Source organism: Polyodon spathula, chromosome 3, assembly GCF_017654505.1.
Source record: "Polyodon spathula isolate WHYD16114869_AA chromosome 3, ASM1765450v1, whole genome shotgun sequence".
Taxonomy (NCBI): domain Eukaryota; kingdom Metazoa; phylum Chordata; class Actinopteri; order Acipenseriformes; family Polyodontidae; genus Polyodon; species Polyodon spathula.
Genome location: NC_054536.1, coordinates 30,166,847 through 30,189,754, shown reverse-complemented (window position 1 = coordinate 30,189,754; position 22,908 = coordinate 30,166,847). Strand labels below are relative to the sequence as shown.

The 22,908-nt window shown below is 39.3% G+C and overlaps 1 long non-coding RNA gene across 4 annotated transcripts; it reads left to right on the top strand.

Moving 5' to 3' along the window:
* The first annotated feature begins 16,285 nt into the window (after positions 1-16,285).
* LOC121312960 lies at positions 16,286-20,816 on the top strand. Of its 4 annotated transcripts, none has more exons than XR_005949919.1 (4): positions 16,286-16,685; positions 17,622-17,823; positions 18,961-19,066; positions 20,547-20,816. It is a non-coding gene; the product is annotated as an uncharacterized LOC121312960 (long non-coding RNA). The 4 variants fall into 4 exon arrangements; XR_005949920.1 differs by lacking the exon at positions 20,547-20,816 and having other exon boundaries at positions 16,290-16,427; positions 16,568-16,685; positions 18,961-20,408; XR_005949921.1 differs by lacking the exon at positions 20,547-20,816 and having other exon boundaries at positions 16,288-16,685; positions 18,966-20,408.
* Positions 20,817-22,908: the final 2,092 nt, after the last annotated feature.

The following is a 22,908-nucleotide window of genomic DNA, read 5'->3' as shown; positions in this document are numbered from 1 at the left end:
ATATTGGATGCTTTAGGATTTGGAGTTGGGCGTTTTAGCAATTTCCATGTCTGGCCTAAGGGCAAAACATGTGATAACCATAATTGTATTGCAGTGTTAGCACTGTTAAAGCTGTAAAGGCACTGGATCACCCAGATTGCCTATTAGCTGGGATCCAGCTTGGTCTGTAACCACTCAATTTCATTTTAAGCATTTAATAAACTGAAGGAGTACTAATACTGCTCTGATTTTTTAAAACTTCAAACTTGCATAGGTCTGTGTGATTTCTCTTGATTACTTTAAGTTGTCTGGATATACTAATATATGTAAGTCACTGCACAAACAATCCACTTACAGGACTTCAAAATATATGTCCTCCTTAAGTCTCCCCTGACTTTAAGAGTGTGCTCAGAGCATAACTAGATAAAAGAAGTACGTGGAATCTGTCAAACCGGTTCATTCTGTCAAAAATAATCAATTGTGTACGGTTTTGTGGCTCTTTTGAATTGACATTCCGTGTTCACAAAGAAACAGAATCAGCCTTGAATCCAAGAGTTTTTGGAGGCCTAGTAAATGTTGTATCTACAGAAACATGTGAAAACTGTAACAGTGTTTAAGGGTACTTCAAAACAATACAGGACGAGCTCCTCGACTGCATGCTGGGTGTGACTAGAGAGTTCAATAGACAGCAGTTGAGACACACTGAATATGTGGCTATACAAGCTTACAATACAACATATGTGTCAACAAAGTCAGTATCAGTTTATCAGTATCTCATGCTGAATCAATTACTACAGTTTTGCTTAATCAACTAAATATTGTTTTCTTGGAGCACTGTGACAAACAGAAATTGATTGCTGAAAGCTACGATGGTGCCAGTGAGATGCTTTGAGAGTCTGGCGGGGTCCGAAGGAATGTAAGGGACAGGTACCCAAATGTGCATTATGTTCATTGCTATTGCCCACCAGCTAAACCTAATCATGGAGCAAGCTGTATCTAAAATATGGCAGGTAAGAATTTACTTTTGTGATTTATCTGGCTTTCCGGCATTCTTTTTGCATTCTGCAAAAACGACTGGTTCGATGCCAGAGAGGCTAGGCGGCTTATAAGAGGGGCTGCAATACACTGGAACTTTAGTATTCAGATAGTTAATCTCAGCTCATCTGCTTGAAGGCTTTAAGACAATTGAATGTTGGGGAGATTTCCAGTCCACCGCTATTCATGAGGCCAGTGGATATGTTAGAATGCTGTAAGACAGGAAGTAGTTAATAACCCCTTAATCTCTTTAGCTAGCCTCACATGTGTATGTGTCCTTTATAGTTGTGTCTTGTAAATATTACACGTGTAACAATTTTTTTTTTTTTTTTTTGGTTCCTGGGTAGTAAGTGTTATTTCCTAATTGCTTATGCCTCAAAAGTATAGAAAATGGCTATTATTCCCCACAAACTTTGCTTTTGTGACCAGGACAGTGATAGTTTGAAATTTACCTATTTTCCAGAACATTCCAAACTTGGAGTAACTTCTAGAACTTTCTAGAACTTTCCAGTAATATAAATAGTAGATAACATAGTTAAAAATAGAACATAGTTCCAGAACTCTTGAGGATCATCCAGGTGATTTTTTGCAAACTTGAGACGAGCATTCATATTCTACTTAGTGAGCAGAGGTTTCTGCCTTGCTACTCTGCCGTGAATTCCATTTTTGCCCAGTGTCTTTCTGATGGAGGAGTCATGAACACTGACCTTCGCTTGCAGATCCCTGGATGTTGTTCTAGGGTTCTTTGTGACTTCCTGGACGATTTTACGCCTTGCTCTTGGAGAGATTTTGGCAGGATGTCCACTACTGGGAAGATTCATTACTGTCCAAAACTTTCTCCATTTGGACAGTATGGCTCTGAATGTGGTTTGGAGGAGCCCCAGAGCCTTAGAAATGGCTTTGTAACCCTTTTCAGACTGATAGGCATCAACAACTTTTTTTACGGAGATCTTCAGGAATTTCTTTTGATCATGGCACAATGTGCCTCTAGTATCTGTGTGCTGACAACTTCACTCTGATGGTAAGGGCCAAAGTTAGTCAGATTTATATTGGGCAGGGCTGGCCCAAATCAGGCCTGATTGATAGCCAAAGTATTCAAACAGACAATTGTTGCTTGGAATTTTATGTTATAAAATTTTTAAAATTCTTAAAATTGTAAAAGTTTTTAATTTTAAAATGTTTTACAATTTTCAATGTTATTGAAAAAATATATCATATATCAAAAATGTTGTGAGAATCTCTTACACATTAGTCATGGGTGAAATAAATGTATTTTTGTAGGATGGTACAGAGGGGAAAAGAGAGCCATGAAGTTCGCTATCCCAAGAATTTGGCGGTTACCCACTGACCACTCAAGCAACTGCTACTTCTGCATGGTGGACCCTTCCAAACGTCGGACTGGCAAGAATGCACCTGCTATCACGTATCCGGACCTTCCTTCATCCATCGCCCCGGTGCCACACTGCCATGAGCTCCCTGTACCCACTCCTCCAGAGAGAGAGCAGCCATCTTTAGAAGAGAGCAGCAAGTCAGAGAGCGAGGAAGACGTTGTAGATCCAGATGACAATTTCAGAGGTGGAGCTGAGGAGAGAAACCCATACTATCCTGTGAGAAAGTGCCCGCCCCTGTGTATATTATCGGTTTTATGTTGTGTGTTTAATGTTGGTGTATAGTCATTGGTACACGGGATATAAACGGATCTGTGTAACACGAGTGTTTAAAATGTATATTTGTATTTAGGCACGAGGATTGCACAGCACTTCACGTGCAAGTAAAATGTAATATGTGAGCACGGGGAATTGCACTTTATTAATTCACGTGCAGTTGTACCAAGACTCCAATTTAATGATTGATTAGCAATCGAGTCTTGGTACAGCTGCATAAAAATAACATGTTTTCACCCACTTGCGGTTGGGTGTTCGATGAGTGGAGAATGGGAGAGAGAGTAGGAGAGTGATAATTACAATTGCTATTGCATGCTGGTGGGACCAGCACGATACTTGTGTGTTCAGAACTCACCGTGTTTGTCAGTGTCTGTCCGTGCACCATTTTGTTAAGTTTAGTCCATTTTTGTTTCTGTTTATTTTGGCTACCAGTGCCGTGTCCTGTGTTTTCGTGTTTGTTAAACCTTTTATTTATAATAAACCGGCGCAAGCAAACGTCCCCATCATTTCACATCATCTGTCTTTGTGTATTCCATTCCTTCCTGGTTCTGACACCGCCCACTTCGGCCGTCTCTGTGACATACCCCAACCAAAAAGACCTCAACGACTTGATTAGAGACCTTGGTCTCACCAAGTCCAATGCCGAGCTTTTGACGTCTAGGCTCAAGCAATGGAACTTGTTGGATGAAAGTGTGCAAGTTGCAGATCAGAGAAAGCGTCACCAATCTTTTTCCAGCTTCTTCACCCGTCAAGATGGGCTCTGCTTCTGCCACAATGTGACCAGTCTGTTCGAGGCAATCGGAATTGCCTGTAACCAGAATGAGTGGCGCCTCTTTATTGACAGCTCATCCAGGAGCCTCAAAACCGTGCTGCTCCATAATGGTAACAAGTACCCGTCTCTTCCCCTGGCTCACTCGGTGCACCTCAAAGAGGATTACAACAGCATCAAGACCTTGCTGGACGCCTTGAAGTATGATGAGTACGGTTGGGAGGTCATAGGAGACTTCAAAATGGTGGCATTCCTAATGGGTCTCCAAAGCGGTTTTACCAAGTTTCCCTGCTATCTTTGCCTTTGGGACAGCAGGGACACCAAGGCGCACTACCACAGGCGGGACTGGCCACAGCGGACCGAGTTCTCTGTGGGGAGGAACAACGTCAAGTGGGAGCCACTGGTGGACTCCCGGAAGGTGCTGATGCCACCACTGCACATCAAATTGGGCCTTATGAAACAATTTGTCAGAGCTCTAGATAAGGAGTCGGCAGCCTTCAAGTACCTTCAAGACTTCTTCCCTAAGCTGTCTGAGGCAAAGGTCAAAGCCAGTGTCTTTGTTGGACCACAGATAAAGAAGATCCTGGAGTGCAATGAATTCCCCAAGAAGCTCACTAGTAAGGAGAAAGCAGCTTGGAACAGCTTTGTCGCAGTGGTTCAGGGCTTCCTGGGCAATCACAAGGCCGAAAACTATGTGAAGCTGGTTGAGACTCTGGTGAAGAACTATGGCACAATGGGCTGTAGAATGTCCCTCAAAGTCAATATCCTTGATGGTCATCTTGATAAATTCAAGGAGAACATGGGAGCGTACTCAGAGGAGCAAGGCGAGCGCTTCCACCAGGATATACTGGACTTTGAAAGCCGCTACCAAGGACAGTATAACGAGAACATGATGGGAGACTACATTTGGGGGCTGATTCGTGAAAGTGATTTACAGTATAATCGTAAATCTCGAAAAACTACTCACTTCTAAATCTTTTGTAGTCATTTTTGTATTACTTTAGTATAAATACATGTTAATTTGGATTCATATGTTGTTTTTTTCTGACATTATGTGAACGAAAAGACACAAATTCGCCCGTTTTCTCATTGGAAATAGGTAAATTTCTAAATATCACTGTCTTGGTCACAAAAGCAAAGTTTGTGCGGAATAATAGCCATTTTCTATACTTTTGAGGCATAAGCAATTAGGAAATAACATTTACTACCCAGGAACAAAAATTGTGTTACATAGTGTTATGAATTTACCCATAACTTCCCATGGATTGCCATCCTCTTAAATATGGTTTACCATACCTTTCTGGGCTTTACAATGCATGCATGTGCTTTATCATGCTTTCACTAGGATTTGTTACACTTTGCTTTTTTTTTACTGTGAGAAACAGTATCCTATTATACTCATGTGTTAAATTTTCATAAAGTGCAACCGGGTATGGAGGATATTTTATGCCAAAATAATAAATAAATAAATAAATAAATAGATACAGTCTATATATTTATGTATTTCTATATTTATTTATGTATTAATTTTATTTATTCATTTTTCATTTTAGCATAAAATATCTGCCAAAACTGGGTACATGAAACTATAATTTTATTAATGCAGAACATACATTCAAAATTAGGTTGCATTAAAGACCTCTATAACTTATGACTAAGAGGTTATTAGTCATAAGTATCATTATGGTCTGTTAAATGTGCCTTTTCTTTTTTCTCTCTATCTCCTGAAACGCACATTTTGTTTTGTTTTTCTTCACCTACCTTTCAATCCCACCTGTCCATTGATCAAATAATCCTGAAATGGCGTAAAAGCTCACAACAAAACATAAACAAAAAAAAAAAAAAAAAAACAGCTTTATTTTAGATGTTGTGATAGGGAGTTTTGGGTATGCACTGACAGATGGGGAGAGACACAAGAACTTGATGCTGAAATGTCATAGAATAACCTAGAAGTGATAGGATTGAGACATAATTAATATGTGTATCTATATATATATATATATATATATATATATATATATATATATATATATATATATATATATATACATCATTTTGATATTTTATTTAACATCAAGTAATAAAAAAAGAAATTGCAAAATTCTACCGGAACCCATAATAGTAGTACAATATTTAATGTTAGATTTCGAAATGTCACATTTTTGTCAGTTTCTCGTTAAGTACTGCATATGGAAACTGCGTATGTAATTCAATATGTTAACGTAACATTATTCAGCAAATTTCTTTTGACTTTGAGGTAAAATGTGTTAATTCTATAGGGTGATGCAAAGCTTAATAATAAATTAATAAATGTGGTTTTTCAGTGTTGCTGAAATTATTTTACCAGGTAAAGCCTTTTGAGATTAAAAACATAGTTTTCTCAGACTCCTTTCTCTCCAGTTTATGTTGAGCCAGACAGGTTTTGTTTGCTGGCCTGTTCGCTGTCCTTTTCCTAATAAAACAGAACCTTGAGAGACAAGCCATACAACAGCAACGGATAAAACAGCCACCCACAGTTCAAAAAGAAAATGAAATGGCAACTTTTCTTAGCTGCAAACTTAATGGGCACTCTAATCTGATAGAAATAATGTACTTCGGAATGTACCAGAAAATTAAGGATTGCTGCTGTTGATTGAAAAACATGACCACTGGCCCCTCAATACATCTATCTATCTGGAGTACTTTTAAACTGCAAACTGTATTTGATCACAGGAAAGATCAGTGGTGGGGTGGTTGAATCAGTTTGGGAATGATACATCAGTTCATTAATATACAGTATTTGTGGAAAGGCACTGATCTTGTTTATAACCTTTTATTTTTTGTTTCATACACCACCTTCTTCTTGAATTTCATGGTTGTCTCATTAGCAGTGGAAGCCCTTTGTGTGGCATGCAATCAATAACAAAGCTGTTCCATGTCAGTAAGTAGAATAATAAGGCAGATCTTTTATTTAATTTGGCATTTCATATGTTTTCTCGTGTCCCTGGGGTGAATGCAGCTGTGGGTTTCTAAAGACCCCTGTAGGACGTTTATGTGCTGGAGGATGATCAGCCATCGCCAAGTTGTTAAAATCAGATCAACCACTGCCTCAGAAGAGGGGATAATTAAAGCTGGAAAGCACGCCCGCGCACGTGTGAGAGAGAGAGAGACAGAGAGAGAGAGGGGCTGAGAGACAGACTCATTATCATCAACATGTCCCTAATGCACTGGGACAGCCCTTGCTCTGATGAACTGAAGACATGGTCGTCAATGAAATCTAAAAAACAGAGGATATTTACTTCCCTACTCCACTGCCTCAATATTTCATGTGTTTGTTCTGTTGAGAAGTAATGTCAAATTGTTTTGCCAGGCTGGAAAGTGAATGCAGATGAGCTGAGATTCTACAGATGTATTATCATATATGTATACAAACAAATACATACAGTGCCATGAAAAAGTATATGCCACCTGTCTGATTTTCTGCATTTTTGCATATTTTTGACACTGAGTGTTATCAGATCTTCAACCAAAATCTAATATTAGATAAAAGGGACCCTGAGTGAACAAATAACACTAAATTTTGATACTTATTTAATTTATTTATTAAAGAAAGTTATGCAGCACCCAACGCCCCCGTGTGAAAAAGTAATCGCCCCCTTTCACTCAATAACTGGTTACGCCACCTTTAGCAGCAACAACTGCAACCAAACGCTTCCTGTAGTCATTGATCAGTCTCTCACAGCGCCGTGGAGGAATTTTGGCCAAAACCTTCAGGCAGAACTGCTTCAATTCAGTGACATTTGTGGGTTTTCGAGCATAAACTGCATCTCAATGGGGTTTAGGTCTGGACTTTCACTAGGCCATTCCAAAACTTTTTTTAAATTTCTTGTTCTCCAACCATTTTGATGTAGACTTGCTTGTGTGTTTTGGATCATTGTCTTGCTGCATAATCCAGCTGCGCTTCAGCTTCAGCTCACGGATGGATGGCCTGACATTCTCCTGCAGAATTCTCTGATACAGAGCAGAATTCATGGTTCCTTCAATGATGGCAAGTTGTCCAGGTTCTGATGCAGCAAAGCATCCCCAAATCATGACAGTACCACCACTATGATGACCGTTGGTATGAGGTTCTTAATGTGGAATGCAGTGTTTGGTTTTCGTCAGACATAACGGGGCCCATGCTGACCAAAAAGTTCCACATTTGACTCATCTGCCCATAGAACATAGTTTCAGAACTCTTGAGGATCATCCAGGTGATTTTTTGCAAACTTGAGACGAGCATTTTTTAAAATTGTAAAAGTTTTTCATTTTAAAATATTTTACAATTTTCAATGTTATTGAAAAAACTATATCATATATGAAAAATTTTGCGAGAATCTCTTACACATTAGTCATGGGTGAAATAAATGTATTTTTGTAGGATGGTACAGAGGGGAAAAGAGAGCCATGAAGTTCGCTATCCCAAGAATTTGGCGGGAACCCACTGACCACTCAAGCAACTGCTACTTTTGCATGGTGGACCCTTCCAAACGTCGGACTGGCAAGAATGCACCTGCTATCACGTATGTGGACCTTCCTTCATTCATCGCCCCGGTGCCACACTGCCATGAGCTCCCCATACCCACTCCCCCGGAGAGAGAGCAGCCGTCTTTAGAAGAGAGCAGCAAGTCAGAGAGCAAGGAAGACATTGCAGATCCAGATGACAATTTCAGAGGTGGAGCTGAGGAGATAAACCCATACTACCCCAACCAAAAAGACCTCAACGACTTGATTAGAGATCTTGGTCTCACCAAGTCCAATGCCGAGCATTTGACGTCTAGGCTCAAGCAGTGGAACTTGTTGGATGAAAGTGTGCAAGTCGCAGATCAGAGGAAGCATCGCCAATCTTTTTCCAGCTTCTTCACCCGTCAAGATGGGCTCTGCTTCTGCCACAATGTGACCAGTCTGTTCGAGGCAATCGGAATTGTCTGTAACCAGAATGAGTGGCGCCTCTTTATTGACAGCTCATCCAGGAGCCTCAAAACCGTGCTGCTCCATAATGGTAACAAGTACCCGTCTCTTCCCCTGGCTCACTCGGTGCACCTCAAAGAGGAATACAACAGCATCAAGACCTTGCTGGACGCCTTGAAGTATGATGAGTACGGTTGGGAGGTCATAGGAGACTTCAAAATGGTGGCATTCCTGATGGGTCTCCAAGGCGGTTTTACCAAGTTTCCCTGCTATCTTTGCCTTTGGGACAGCAGGGACACCAAGGCGCACTACCATAGGCGGGACTGGCCACAGCGGACCGAGTTCTCTGTGGGGAGGAACAACGTCAAGTGGGAGCCACTGGTGGACTCCCGGAAGGTGCTGATGCCACCACTGCACATCAAATTGGGCCTTATGAAACAATTTGTCAGAGCTCTAGATAAGGAGTCGGCAGCCTTCAAGTACCTTCAAGACTTCTTCCCTAAGCTGTCTGAGGCAAAGGTCAAAGCCAGTGTCTTCGTTGGACCACAGATAAAGAAGATCCTGGAGTGCAATGAATTCCCCAAGAAGCTCACTAGTAAGGAGAAAGCAGCTTGGAACAGCTTTGTCGCAGTGGTTCAGGGCTTCCTGGGCAATCACAAGGCCGAAAACTATGTGAAGCTGGTTGAGACTCTGGTGAAGAACTATGGCACAATGGGCTGTAGAATGTCCCTCAAAGTCAATATCCTTGATGGTCATCTTGATAAATTCAAGGAGAACATGGGAGCGTACTCAGAGGAGCAAGGCGAGCGCTTCCACCAGGATATACTGGACTTTGAAAGCCGCTACCAAGGACAGTATAACGAGAACATGATGGGAGACTACATTTGGGGGCTGATTCGTGAAAGTGATTTACAGTATAATTGTAAATCTCGAAAAACTACTCACTTCTAAATTTTTTGTAGTCATTTTTGTATTACTTTAGTATAAATACATGTTAATTTGGATTCATGTGTTGTTTTTTTTTGACTTTATGTGAACGAAAAGACACAAATTCGCCCGTTTTCTCATTGGAAATAGGTAAATTTCAAAATATCACTGTCCTGGTCACAAAAGCACAGTTTGTGGGGAATAATAGCCATTTTCTATACTTTTGAGGCATAAGCAATTAGGAAATAACACTTTCTACCCAAGAACAAAAATTGTGTTACATAGTGTTATCCCTTTAATTGGGTTGAGTTAACTAGGGGGGCAATAACTTTTTCACACCTGAAGATTGCATGTTTGATTACCTTGCACACCAAATAAATAAAGCACTATACGTATTTGTAATTCTTTCTCTCAGACTCCCTCTATATGCTACTACAACCCACAAAAAGATCTGACCAAATTCGATGTGAAAAATGTGGAAAAATGCAGAAAATCTGACAGGGGCAAATACTTTTTCATGGCACTGTATATTTTGGATACACTTCAAAATACAGGTACATTATACTTCACTGCATTTACACTGTGCATACACTTCTTACTTCTTAGTATTACCTATTATCAATAATATCAGGCTATAGCAAAAAAGAAAAGTTCAATGATGTTACCAAACAAGAAATAGCCAAATCAGACATTTCGTTTAGGGGCTTGACATTATTCTTGAGTTGTTTCTCATTTATTCTGCTATTAAGTTGTTTCTCATTTATTCCTTGTCAACCCTATATTCCCAACACACACAATTATACAATTTATCTTTAGGGCTTTCACCCAGCCACAGGAATTTTTGATTTTGCTTGCAGAATGTCATGAAGATGGACCAGCTAGTTGCATAGAAGGAGCAGGTTGATGGAGCAAGGGTGGCAGCCATGTTATTTTGAAGACAGGCTTCGAAATTGAGTGTCCAAGGTTATTTGGAAAAGGGGCCCTCCGTGAATCCTTTCGTTATCTCAGAACCGATGAGGGAATCGACGACTTTGGGTTCCTTTAGTGCGGATTGAAGGTTTTTACAACACAGGGAGAATGTTGGGATAATTTTTAAACCAGGGGAGAATCCATTGGAAAGCCCGGAAATAAGATAGGAGACAGAATTGTGATAAGAATGCTTTTGGAGCGTCTTGGATAAAACAAGGATGTTGAAGGGGGTAAATGCAATGAGGAGAGTTGACTGTCATTTACGGTGAAGTGGGCATGTGGAATGGGAATGACCGTTGCCACAAAGAAAACGGCACTGTTAGGATGAACAAAATGAAAAGTTAAAATTATTGCATAACTGTCTCCCACTGGAAAATTTTAATGAGTCTGCCATGTGAATCTCTGAGAGCTGAAGAATTAGGAGGAGCTGAGGAATAGAGAGGTGTAACTGCTGGGTGGCGGTCCTGAAGGGAGGAGAGTTGAGAGCAGGGGTGTGGTGAGATGAGGCCGATGAGTAGGTTGCTTTGGAGCACAGAGGAGTGGAGTGGAGTGGAGAGCATATCTTGCAGAGAGTTCAACAATATTAAATAAATCAATAAATAAATCTCCAGCCTGCGGTGGGGGGTAGACTTTGCAAACGTCACTAAGTGGCTGACGCAGGGTAGATGCTTAATCCTATTATTGAGCACTTTCAGGTGGTCAGAGACTGGGGAAACAGAAGCATTAAGAGGTTGAATTAAATGTTTAATGTTGCTGAATATTTGTAGACACAGGTCGGAGAAAGAATCTGATGTGGCAGGGTGAGAAAGTACAGCTGGTTGTAGGAATGAATGCAAAGCAGCAGAATTGAAAGCTAGCCCTGAGGGGGAGAGACGCTCATTGGCAAGCCTGGATCACTGAACTGAAGCCACTGGAGGAAAGACAGGCTTGGCTGAGATAGGTTTGCAGTATAAAGAAAATTTTAAAATTTGGTCGCTCCCTGCTGGAATTGGGATTCCTTTTTTTAAAAAGAACTTGTCGGTGGACCATCCTTTATTGAAAAGCCAAGCCGGTGGATCTTCCAGGGGTGTATGACATTTGAAACCTTGGGGCGGATTCGAAGCCTGAATAGCTGAGGCGGCAGGTATACACACAGCAGGATCAGTAGAAGTAGGCAGTAGGTTTGTCTGAGGCAAGGCAGGGGAGAGCAGCGATGTTGACAGGAGAAACAACAGGATGAACAGGTTTTGGATTTTATAATAAATGCATTTTACAGTTTTTAAATATTGTAAAATAATGTTTAGTGCCCGCAAGCATCTTCATTTTACCACAATAGTTAAACATATTTTGTTGATGAAAATATGAGTTTTGGTTGGAAATCTCCCTCCCGACATGTGAGGGCACTAGGTAGCGAAAGGCAAAGTCCTTGGATGGGCTGGCCTGACAGTTCATTTCAAGGGTCGGCAAGATGGTCAGCCTGGAAGAAGGCGAGACTCCGTTGCAGGAATGTATTGACCTGGAAGGTAAACGAGGTAGCAGCTGCAAGTAATAAAGGCAGCTGCAATCGTTCACCAAGGGGTCATGCGTGATAGCATAAAGGGGCCAGAGAATTGTTAATCTTTTCCTTTGCTTGGTTTTTATTGAGAGATTGGAAGGACCGTGAGTGACACAGAGAGTTGTGTGTTAAGAGAGATATTAGTTAGTGTTTGTTATGTTTGTAATTGTTAGTAGCTGTCTGTGTTTTTGAACACCATACAGCTAACATGAATCCGGAGCTGTCGCCTTGGGCCAGCACAAAACCAGATTACCATTACACCAAAACTGACACGAACTATAATAAATTGTTATCACCCACTATGAGCACTACTGCACGCACCGTGACGAGTGATCGTGGCAAGTATTACTTGGGGGGGCAGATAACTTGTCTTTATTATTTATGGCTGCAATCCCTGTTTTCTGTACTCCATGTACTATGTATTACCGGAGCTTATTATTTGGTCGCCAGACCAGGAATACAAAATAAAGCACCCTTTTTCCAAAATGGATTAGTTTCCTTCTGTGTGATTATTCCTGCATGCATCAACTCTGCACCTGTTCATAATCAGCAGCCACTTTGCCACAGTCACTAAAAAATATAATTAGGTCTGCAAGGTTTTTCTAGTCAGCAGTTATGTAATGAACCCCGTAGTGTTTATAAAAAGATGACAAAGCACACATGGTACTTGCTAGGTCTTTTTATTTCAGGCTGGCATGCTCTTGTGACTGTGCTGTTTGTGGCATGTGTGAAGCGTGATAGTTGGCTGGAGAAGGGTGAACCACCTGACTTGCTGTGCCAAGGAGCATGGATATAGACTGCAGAAACAGAGCCAGACAGCCTCCTAAGCTTAAGAAGGAGTGGAAAATAACAGCTAAAAATACCTGTCCCAGTAAAACCGCAGGGTGTGTTTATGTGTGTCGCTTTGTATGTGTGTGTGGAGGTTAATATTAGAAAGCACAAGACAGGAAGGTGATGATTGGGCCATAGCTTGTGTAATCCCCTGTGTCAGGCCAACTGTCTTGTTCGAATTATTGGAACCACATGGCTGGCTGGAAGCTGTCCAAGATGACATCACTGGCCACGTCATTAGAGCACCCCCTTGCCCTGGGGCTGTGAAAGCTATCTTTCTGTGCATGCCCTGTTCCCACACACAGTCATGTGATTCCCAGCCTGTTTCATAAGCTTTTCTCAAGAGTGGTTCCCTGTAAGGGAATCTCAGCAGCCACGAGGATACACCTGGGTGTCTATTGAGTAGGCAGAGCTCCAGCTCCCCTGTGGGGTTTCAAGACCCTGTCATTTTAATATTATTATTATTATTATTATTATTATTATTATTATTATTATTATTATTATTATTATTATTATTACAAACTGTATCAGGTGGAGATAGTTGTAGGGAACAGACGATGGAGGGCTATGAGCCATTAAACGGAAAACTCAAATCTAGTTTTGGGTATAAATTAGATTAGATTAGAGGAAAAATCATTGGAAAAGAAAGTGTGTTCTGTTTTATTTGCAAGCAAAGTTTTTCGTACAAGGGGAGTGTGAGCAGTTTGCAGTCATCCCACGTTACTTTAACCATTTGATTTGGTCATCCTATTTCTACAAAGTACATAGTCACAGATTAATAAACAGGACACTCTAAGTGGCTACTGTTATTTATTTAGCCCTTACATCCCTATGAATACGTATAACAGGGTTTTAAAATGACAGTTTTTTTTTTAAATATTATTTCAGAGAATGCATAAGTGTAAATAAATGATGTATAGGCTTAAATTTACTAATACACTTTTATGCAAATAATTTGTTTTAAAAAAAATAATGTCCTTGATATCTATGTAATTTGTCAAGAGAAAGGGAGACTTTAATTTTTTTTTTAATGAATTTCCTGCTTGTGGCAGCGACCCCTGAACAGAAGTATAAGAATGTACTGGAATCTGTGCATTTGATAGATTCTGTAACATATGTAAGCTGTGTTTTTTTTTTTTTTTTTTTAATTTGTATTATTATTATTGGTTTTGTTTTCTTTTGGGAATATAATATAAAAAAAAGAAAAAGGTTTTCATAAGGAGCCCATAAGTGCACTTATGTTTGTATGAAGATAAAATAAATCCATTCTCCGTTCTTGTGCAATATATTTCTTAGAACCACATGGCTGGCTGGAAGCTGTCCAAGATGGCGTCACTGGCCACGTCATTAGCGCACCCCCTGGCTCTGAGGCTGTGAAAGCTATCTCTCTGTGCATGCCCTGTTCCCACACACAGTCATGTGATTCCCAGCCTGTTTCATAAGCTTTTCTCAAGAGTGGTTCCCTGTAAGGGAATCTCAGCAGCCACGAGGATACACCTGGGTGTCTACTGAGTAGGCAGAGCGTCAGCTCCCCTGTGGGGTTTCAAGACCCTGTCATTTTAATAATATTATTATTATTATTATTATTATTATTATTATTATTATTATTATTATTATTATTATTATTATTGTCAAAAATTCCACTGCATCTATTAGTAGAAGTACTAGGTGTAGCATGAGTAGTACAGCTTTACATCTGTATGAACTACAAGAGTTTACACAGCCTTATTATTTGTAGTTGTCACTTGACACTTGTAAGGATTAAAGAAGACTGTTAGTGCCTCCTGTAGTTAATAAATACAAACTTATCCCATGACTTTGCCTTAAAACAGATGAACAAACCAGAAGACAAAATGAACAGATCAAAATGATGTATTCATTCAGCAACAAGAATATGCTGCAACAACGAAAAAAAACAAACAAAAAAAACATTAAGAGATAATAAAAATGTACTACAAATTTACTGTTGGGAGACTGGAGAAACCATTTTGGATTGGTATGCCTTACTTTTAAAATAAAGCTGTCATTTTTCTCAAGTGTTGCTGGGTTTATAGTGTCACCAGAATTGACTGATAAAAAGGCATCCTTATTATTGTAGTGTGCCAGCCTCCCTGGGGGTGTATGTGATGACAGAGCCTGGATACTGGCTTGACCACCCGGGGGAGGCTGGGACAGTTGGCAGTGATGCCAGGCCATGGGGGGTTGTGTTTAAAGGGTTCCCTTGGCTATGGGGATGGGACTTGGGTGTAAATTAGACTTGGAAGATAAAATCATTGGAAAAGAAAGTGTGTTCTGTTTTATTTGCAAGCAAAGTTTTTCGTACAAGGGGAGTGTGAGCAGTCTGCAGTCATCCCAAGTTACTTTAACCATTTGATTTGGTCATCCTATTTCTACAAAGTACATATTCACAGATTAATAAACAGAACACTCTAGGTGGCTACTGATATTTGTTTAGCCCTTACATCCCTGTGATTACGTGTAACAAGATTTCCAAGCTAAAGCTGGGAAGCCTATTATTATTATTATTATTATTATTATTATTATTATTATTATTATTACATCAACTTCAAACTGCTCCTGTTTACACTCAATGTAACCAATCAACATGAAACTTGATAGATATCATCCCATGTAGATCACAGTTCAGAAGCCAAAGGAATACGATACCTCCTCTGCATCCATCGGGTGACATTTTAGAAGGATTGTTCATCATGTGAATAGTTCAAGCCACAAATTCTTACCCAAAAAACAAGTTTCATGAAAAGTTGCCAGAACAATGTGCTGAAAGTTGCACTGACTGCAGCAAACAAAGTGTGGCCAGTGAGCCCTAATGAGGCTGTGTGGCAGATGATTTCTGAAACCACTATGGAGAACAGCATGTCAAATTGCCCTGGTGTAAAAGCACGGATGATTTAATTTGCTATAGTTCTGTTAATACCCTCACAGGCAAACACTAAACCTTATTAGGGATAATGTGTATATTGGAACATTTCAATAGATGGGAGCATAATTATGTATCCCTCTGCATGAGATAATAAATCTTGTTAATTGGAAGAGTTATTAGAAAACATTTTAGGCATAACATTCAATTACCACATATAATACATAATTAGATAAACAGTTCAAATCGATCACTGATGATCACCTTACCCATGCAGAGCACTTTTAGTTACATTGCTAACAATATTTTAAAGGAGTTAATAGCACCACTTCAGGTTAAATCTGATTGTGCTTTAACCTGGACAGAGAGACAGCTTGTGAAATGAAGAAATTAAATCATTTTACTAAATTAACTGATAATGGGCATGGGCGTTAATCAAGTGAATCAAACATGATTTGGGAATGTGTTTGGCCTACATTACATTACAAGCAGCATGGTCTATATTCAGCTCTGACGGGGCTAGTTTTAGAGGTCAAGTAGTAAACACATTGCATGATGATCCAGGGCGAGTCTGTTCTGCCAGTCATGCTTGAGAGGGCTGACCTGCTTACAGGACATATTCTAAGGGGGCGCATGGTGGTTGGAGGCAGCCAGAGCCAGCCTGCAGAAACTGATCTCCTGCTGCCTCCAGTCCAGCAGTGTCTGGTTCCGTTCTTCTCAGGACCCTGCAAACTGATAGGCAAGCCCTATCATCAGGTTCATTTATACTTAAATTGTGTGACTGTTGATCATGGCAATTTCTACTCTAGTTGTGCGGCTGTGTGACCCAAGGTCGGCAGCATTTTTCTTGACTGTAGCTGCCCATCTTGCACAACTGTCTCCTGGTAGACGTAAGACCTACATTAATAAGTATGAACCAGTGTTAAGAGTTTGTTTTAGAGGTATTACCCGACTGTCTATTCAGTCAGGACAATGATTTAAAAACATTTTGTTAACAGATGATTAGACATTTGACATTTTCATCATACATTATTTACTTGCTTGTTTAGCCCTCGGCCTCACCTTTTGAGGCATTTGGAGATGCCGCAAAAGATTACATATATAAAGTGAGAATGAAGTTGTGGGGGAGGAGGTTAACTCAAAGAACAACACAGACAATATGAGAAGGTGAGTTTACTTTTATCTGGCTTGGTTATTATTGGCTATCATTAATTGAAAATTGAAATTAAATGGAATGTGGGGGTAACCTTCTTGTCCTCTCAGCTTGATTTTTCTTATTAGTTGCCTTCCTCACCTGAAGGTGTATGTTTAGAGTTAGCTGCATGAAACATACTATTACATTCTCTTAATCTGTAACAGATGATAAGACACGGATAAAAGAGTGTCTAGATCTGTTTAGAAACCTAAGAATAATCTGGACGTGGAACCCAGGAATTTATGATTAACTGCGACCTAGTAAGACTAGATTTCTCTCCCTTTTAATTCTAACTTGGGGGAGTCATTACAGTGATTGTCTACACTAGCATGAAACAGCCAGCGAAGGGAGAGGGACACTGGAGCCCCCCTCTAGTTCACAGTATGCATTCACAGGTGTGACTGCATGCTCCACAGACAGTTGAGTGGCATGAAACTTAACAGGCCAGGCAGTTCTGACTTACATTCTCTGATTTAGTTTGTGTCACAAGCATGGTGAGAAGTGGTGCTATACACAAAAGCATGCAAACGGGTAAGGTAGCAGAAATCTAAGTGTCTTTGTTTATTAGCAGGATAACATTCTTGAAGTTGTAATATCCCCATTTAGAATACCTTTATGGTTGTTATTGTTGTTTATCTGCTTGAGAAAACAGTATAGTACTGTGTTCCACACTAACACATTGAACCAGACATCACTAAGATTTTTTTATATTATTTTTTTACAATATTATTACTGGTGCAAATATATTTTAGATTTTTTAAATGTTGTTTTTACATTCTGAAAACAATTGCTATGCTGTTAATGTGTCGATAGAGTTTTCAGTGTAAAGCACGGTACAGTATTAGCAAACTATAAGGTCTTCAATTGTATGTAATAATTATTATTATTTAATCTTTTTTTTTAAATAGACATTAATCAAATACTGGAGGAAAGGCTTTGAAATGCAGATATCATCGAGAACAATTCACAAAATACATCGGAAACAAACGGCTGCAGGCAGTGCTAGGAAACCCTGGGATGAAATCTGATCTCCGTGTCTGACTAAGACAGGGCCAGCAGCCAAGAGCTTTTCCACCCCTGTCTGTCAGTGCCACCCAGCTACCGAGATAGGTATGCCCTTATTGACACAAGAGTTATAAAGTACTGCATTTCTTTCATATTTTATACCATGTGCTCAGGGGTTAGTTTATTGACAATCAATCATACAATCGCCACCTGGCTACATTCCACTTTTTTCTAATAACAATTAAAACATTTCACCAGTGAATCAATTACACCAGACTTTATTTACATGTGACTCCATCTTGACTCCAGGCTGTTTGTCCCACACCCAAGCTAAATGGCTGCCAGCCACCAAACACACGTGCGAGCCTCTGCTCTGCCACATATGGTTATTGTTTTAATCAAGGTTCTGGTGACCTATAAATCATAAGACAGAGAAACAACCCTTGAGTTTTAATGCTCACTTAAGTGGGCTTTCTCAAAGGGAAAAAACATTAACTTGGCACATTTTAGTGAGCACTCACAGTCAGGTGTTCTGAATATGGCCTCCCAAGATAAAATCCACAGACCACCACAGCAACACAATTTTTTAAAAAATATAATTGAAGGACTTTTGTTGAAATGAATAGGTATAATATATTTTATGTGTAACACAGTAAAACATACATCCTGTATGACTATCAGGTTCTCTAGCCTCTCTTAGGCACCTCAGTGCCTCCTTAATGCAATGTTATTTCATGTTTGTTTGTAGTGCTAATGACTGATTTTCTGGCTTTGGTGTTATAATTTCAAAACTGCTGCCGCCCACAGCTGAAAAGACTCACTAAGAATTAAAAGAAATGCGTTGGGAAAATCACAATTACTAATTTATTATTGAAATACCGACAGTTATTATTATTATTATTATTATTATTATTATTATTATTATTATTATTTATTATTATTATTATTATTATTATCTCAAGCCTAAAATTCTAGGTGATGCACAACTTGTGGCTATGGCTGTAGTGCTGTATTTCAAGAGCTCTGAAGCTATGAAGACCTATTTGTTAAATCAATGCTTATTCAACCAGGTTATTGATGAACTCCTGATAAAGTCAACTTTTTTTATTGCCCCTTTGGAGTGATACTAAGGGCTTGGCTGCACTTTAACCAGTAAGAGACCAGATTACCACACGATCCATACATCAGCACAAGAGCAAAACTTTGACGAAGGAAACCAGTAACTTTCTTTCTCTTCACTAGAGCAGACAGCAGTTCCATCTACGGGAGCCGGGTGGTATTACCAAGGAGGGACACATGGTCAGCCATCCCCATGGCACAAGCCCAGGTGGTCAGTGAAGCCAGTGCTGTGAGTTCATGATCCCCTGGGAAGCAATCCCAGCTTCCTCAAACATTCATCTCCTGCAGGACTGACTACAAAATCAATACAGTGCTACCTCCTGATTCCACGCTTCACTGACCGTGTGATCTTTGGGAACGTACTCTTCTGCCTAATGCATCTGATACTAATCATCCCGCAATTCCCCAAAGCTGGGGATCTGCTTTTCAAATTTTAAAAAAATGTAAATAAAAAGAAGATATGTACATGTAGCATCAATTTGGCTCTAGGTGACCTGAGTCCTGGATATTAATTTAAAATCAGCTCCAACACTGTGTGACAAAGTTCCAAGGCAGAGGAGGCAAAGGAGGTACTGTAGTGAAACACATACATGAGCAATGGTGGGTTTGTTTGGCTCGCCAAAGAACTCCCCCTTCCCTGATCTTGTGGAGATTTTGTGCACCTCAGTCTGTGACCCATAAATCACTTGATGTTGAGTGTCTTAGCTTGAAGTAAAGCAAGTATGTTATTTGTTTGAGTGTGTGTGAGTGGGCAGGTAATACAATCAATGTGCAGACAAAATTTGAGAAAATGTCCCCACAAAGAAAAAACAACGTTGTGGAGACGTCCCGACTTTGTAAAACGCAATTTTAAGAACTACAAATTTAAGTGCCAAAATATTTCGTTTGTTGTCGACTTTAACTCTGTGTGAATTTTTGTCTGACTGGAGTTAGAAATAGTAAATACAAATATAGTGAGAGTCAATGAGAAGTCCCCACAAATATAGGAATGCAAACATGTGTGTGCTGGAGAAGATAGGGCTAGAAAAAACAAAACTTTATGCCAACTGGCAACTGCTACCCCCAGAGGATAAAGCATCCACCATTCACATGAAGGTGGAAGTTGTGAGGAGTAGGGTTGCCACCCGGAACACTGCGAAACAGAACAGGATTTTGAAATTGCCTTTAAACTGAAGGAAATCAACACGTGAATTGAGCGCCAAACCTTTGCTAAATTGATTCTGTTGATTAATTATCTCGAAGCAGCATGACAAAACAATAATATCTTTTAACAAATTAAATAAAGTACCATCATCAGTATTTATTTATTTATTAATAGTTTTAAAAACATATATTTTAAAGTTTATTTGTATTTTCTAATAGTATATCGCCTTCTCCCGCTCAAATCATTAGTACTGACCAGCTGTTCATTATTCCTGACACCAGACAGCATGAACACCTGATCAGTGGTATCATTTAATTGGGAGAGTCAGTGTAAATTAGTGTTATATATTACCAATTAACAGAATAAAAATAGCAACTATTAAATATTGATAACTGAAATACTAATTTTACAAAATAAAAGAAGTATCTTGAATAAACCTACACACATGTTTATTCAAGATGCTTTTTGTATTTTGTAATATTTGTATTATCACAGTGATTCGGATAATTAAGAAGCAGTATAAATTAAGTGTTTAGAGCTCAATTCACGTGTTTATTTCTTTCAGTTTAAGGGCAACTTAAAAACCATGTCCCGTCCCAAAGTGTCCAGAAGAATGGGGCCAGGTGGCAGCCCTAGTGTGGAGTGACTCAAGTATCAACTCATGCAGGAGGAGTCGGTGGAAATCAGCATTGTATCGTAGTGGTGTTGCATCCCACAATTGTACACCATTTTTACTCACATTGGTTGTGGTGCCTCCTCTACTTCTTGGTTTTGTTCTTTTTCTGTAACTTTTTTATTTGTATTTTCAACACATTAAAGCCATATTTTCAAAGTGTTTCCTCTCTACTTTTTGATGAACTCGTAGGTTTAGTCGTTTGGTTCTAGTTTTGGAAAATTGACAGGTGTCTCTTATTGCATGGTTTATAGTAATTAGTCTGTATATACAAAAACCTGTCTGTAGATATAGTGTAATTATAAAAGACAATAGAAACTAAATACAATTGTATTGTTGTAGTTAAGCATGTGCATAATTGTCTGTGTGTTTACTATGTTGTTACAGCATAATTAACTGTAATTGGATGGGTCCCATTATTGTGGTCCCTGATATATGTTTAGTACATGTTTGACTGTTTAGTAATCTTTGGCTCATTATATACAAAGTGCGCAGTATACGTGAGTGCAGTTTACATTTTAAGTGACAATGCATGACCACTAACCCATTTTCTTGCTGCTGTCAGCAAAAGCTCATGTTACAGTCAAGCCTGTATTTATGTTTGAGTGGAAACGTATACAGTTTAATTGATACAGTTTAAAGTATGATTCTTTGGTTTCCTCCTCTGCTATTTACAAGATGTGTGGGTTTAGAAGGGCTGCACGCTATACAAGGGATGCTAAATGACATCATGCACACAATGCACGGGGTGCGCATTGTATTCTGATAAGGGTGGTGTTAAGAGAGGTGGCAGTGACATCAATGTCTCCAGTATCTTGAGTAAGTTTTTGACTTTTGAGAATATGGGTGATGGGATTAGTTTGTCAAGCCAGGACCCCCTTGTAAACGAGATGCATATCTCAAGGGTTCTAGCTTGGTTAATTAAAATACATTTCAATTTGAATTTGAAAGCTGATCAGAAAATGGGAATCTTGTTTATTTTTCTTTTTTTAATATGGTTGTGCCTGAGCTCACAAAAAAATGACAGGTCTCACAGAGTATCAGCGCGTTGAACTGTGTTCAAAGATGGCATCAGTGACTGTGAAGCATGCTCTATGTACACTATGGCTAATAGTAATAATGAAACATACTGTACATAATCCTCATTGTTCTCTTTAACAGTTTTCATTGTGCATGATTGGTTACAAATACAATGTTCTCGGAGAACTGCCACTGATACGATATCTAGCTATTAACTTGGGCAGCTTGTAGATAAGATTAGTCGCTTATACTGATAATGTTTCAATGAAATCCACAGCATTCAATATTAAAACAACATATGTAGTAAACAAAGTAAATTCTGCGTGATTTAATTAACATAAAAAAATCACATATAAGAAATCAACAAATCACCATTCAAGAGCTGTCAGAAATCCAGAATATCGTGTGTACAGATTTCATCCAGTGCAGAGAAAATACAGGAACATTTTAAAGTTAAAACCTAATTGTTTTAATTTACTATGAACCCCAGAGTCAGCTTACTGAAGATGTGAAAATGAAACAAAGATAAACACTACAACACGTATCAATGTATTAACAGCTTTAGTGACAGAAAAACCTACAGTAATTACTCTGCCTTTTTTTGTTTATCACACAATGAACACAACATTGCAAGTTATAGATCTCTATTCGTGGGAATTAAGTGTGGGAAGGAGGATTATTGCTGTACCCATTTCATCAGGCTGTTCAAATCCTATATAAAAGAATGATTTTGAGTTAAAAAATCAAGACAACAGCTGAAGCTTACTTGTTGCTTGCAGGGTGAGTGTGTGACCGGTGCCAGATGTTTACCTCCTGTGACCTCTTGCCTCATAGCTACAGAGCTGGCTGCTTACTGTACTGTATATTCAGCATATGTGTTTCTTTGTGTTTCACACTGCCAAAGTGACACCAGGCTGATTTCTCAAGGAACATCAAGGGTCAGGAGAGAGGAGTGGGTTAATGCGGCAGGTGTTAAGAATTATTTGCGGCGTGTGTGTGTATGTGTGAGAGAGAGGCCGATCAGATTAATTTAATCCATGACTGTGTAATTTAATCCGACACTTTTCACACATCACAAATGCAGCTTGTTGATCGTGAAGCGGGTGCCTTTTTCATGTTAAGTTTGGATAACTTAAGTTTAAAGTTGCAAGGGATTTGTCCGTGAATTAGTTATAGGTATTTAAGAGCATTCATCTTTTGTGGTTAATCTGTGAAGTTTTATATTGTAACTTAA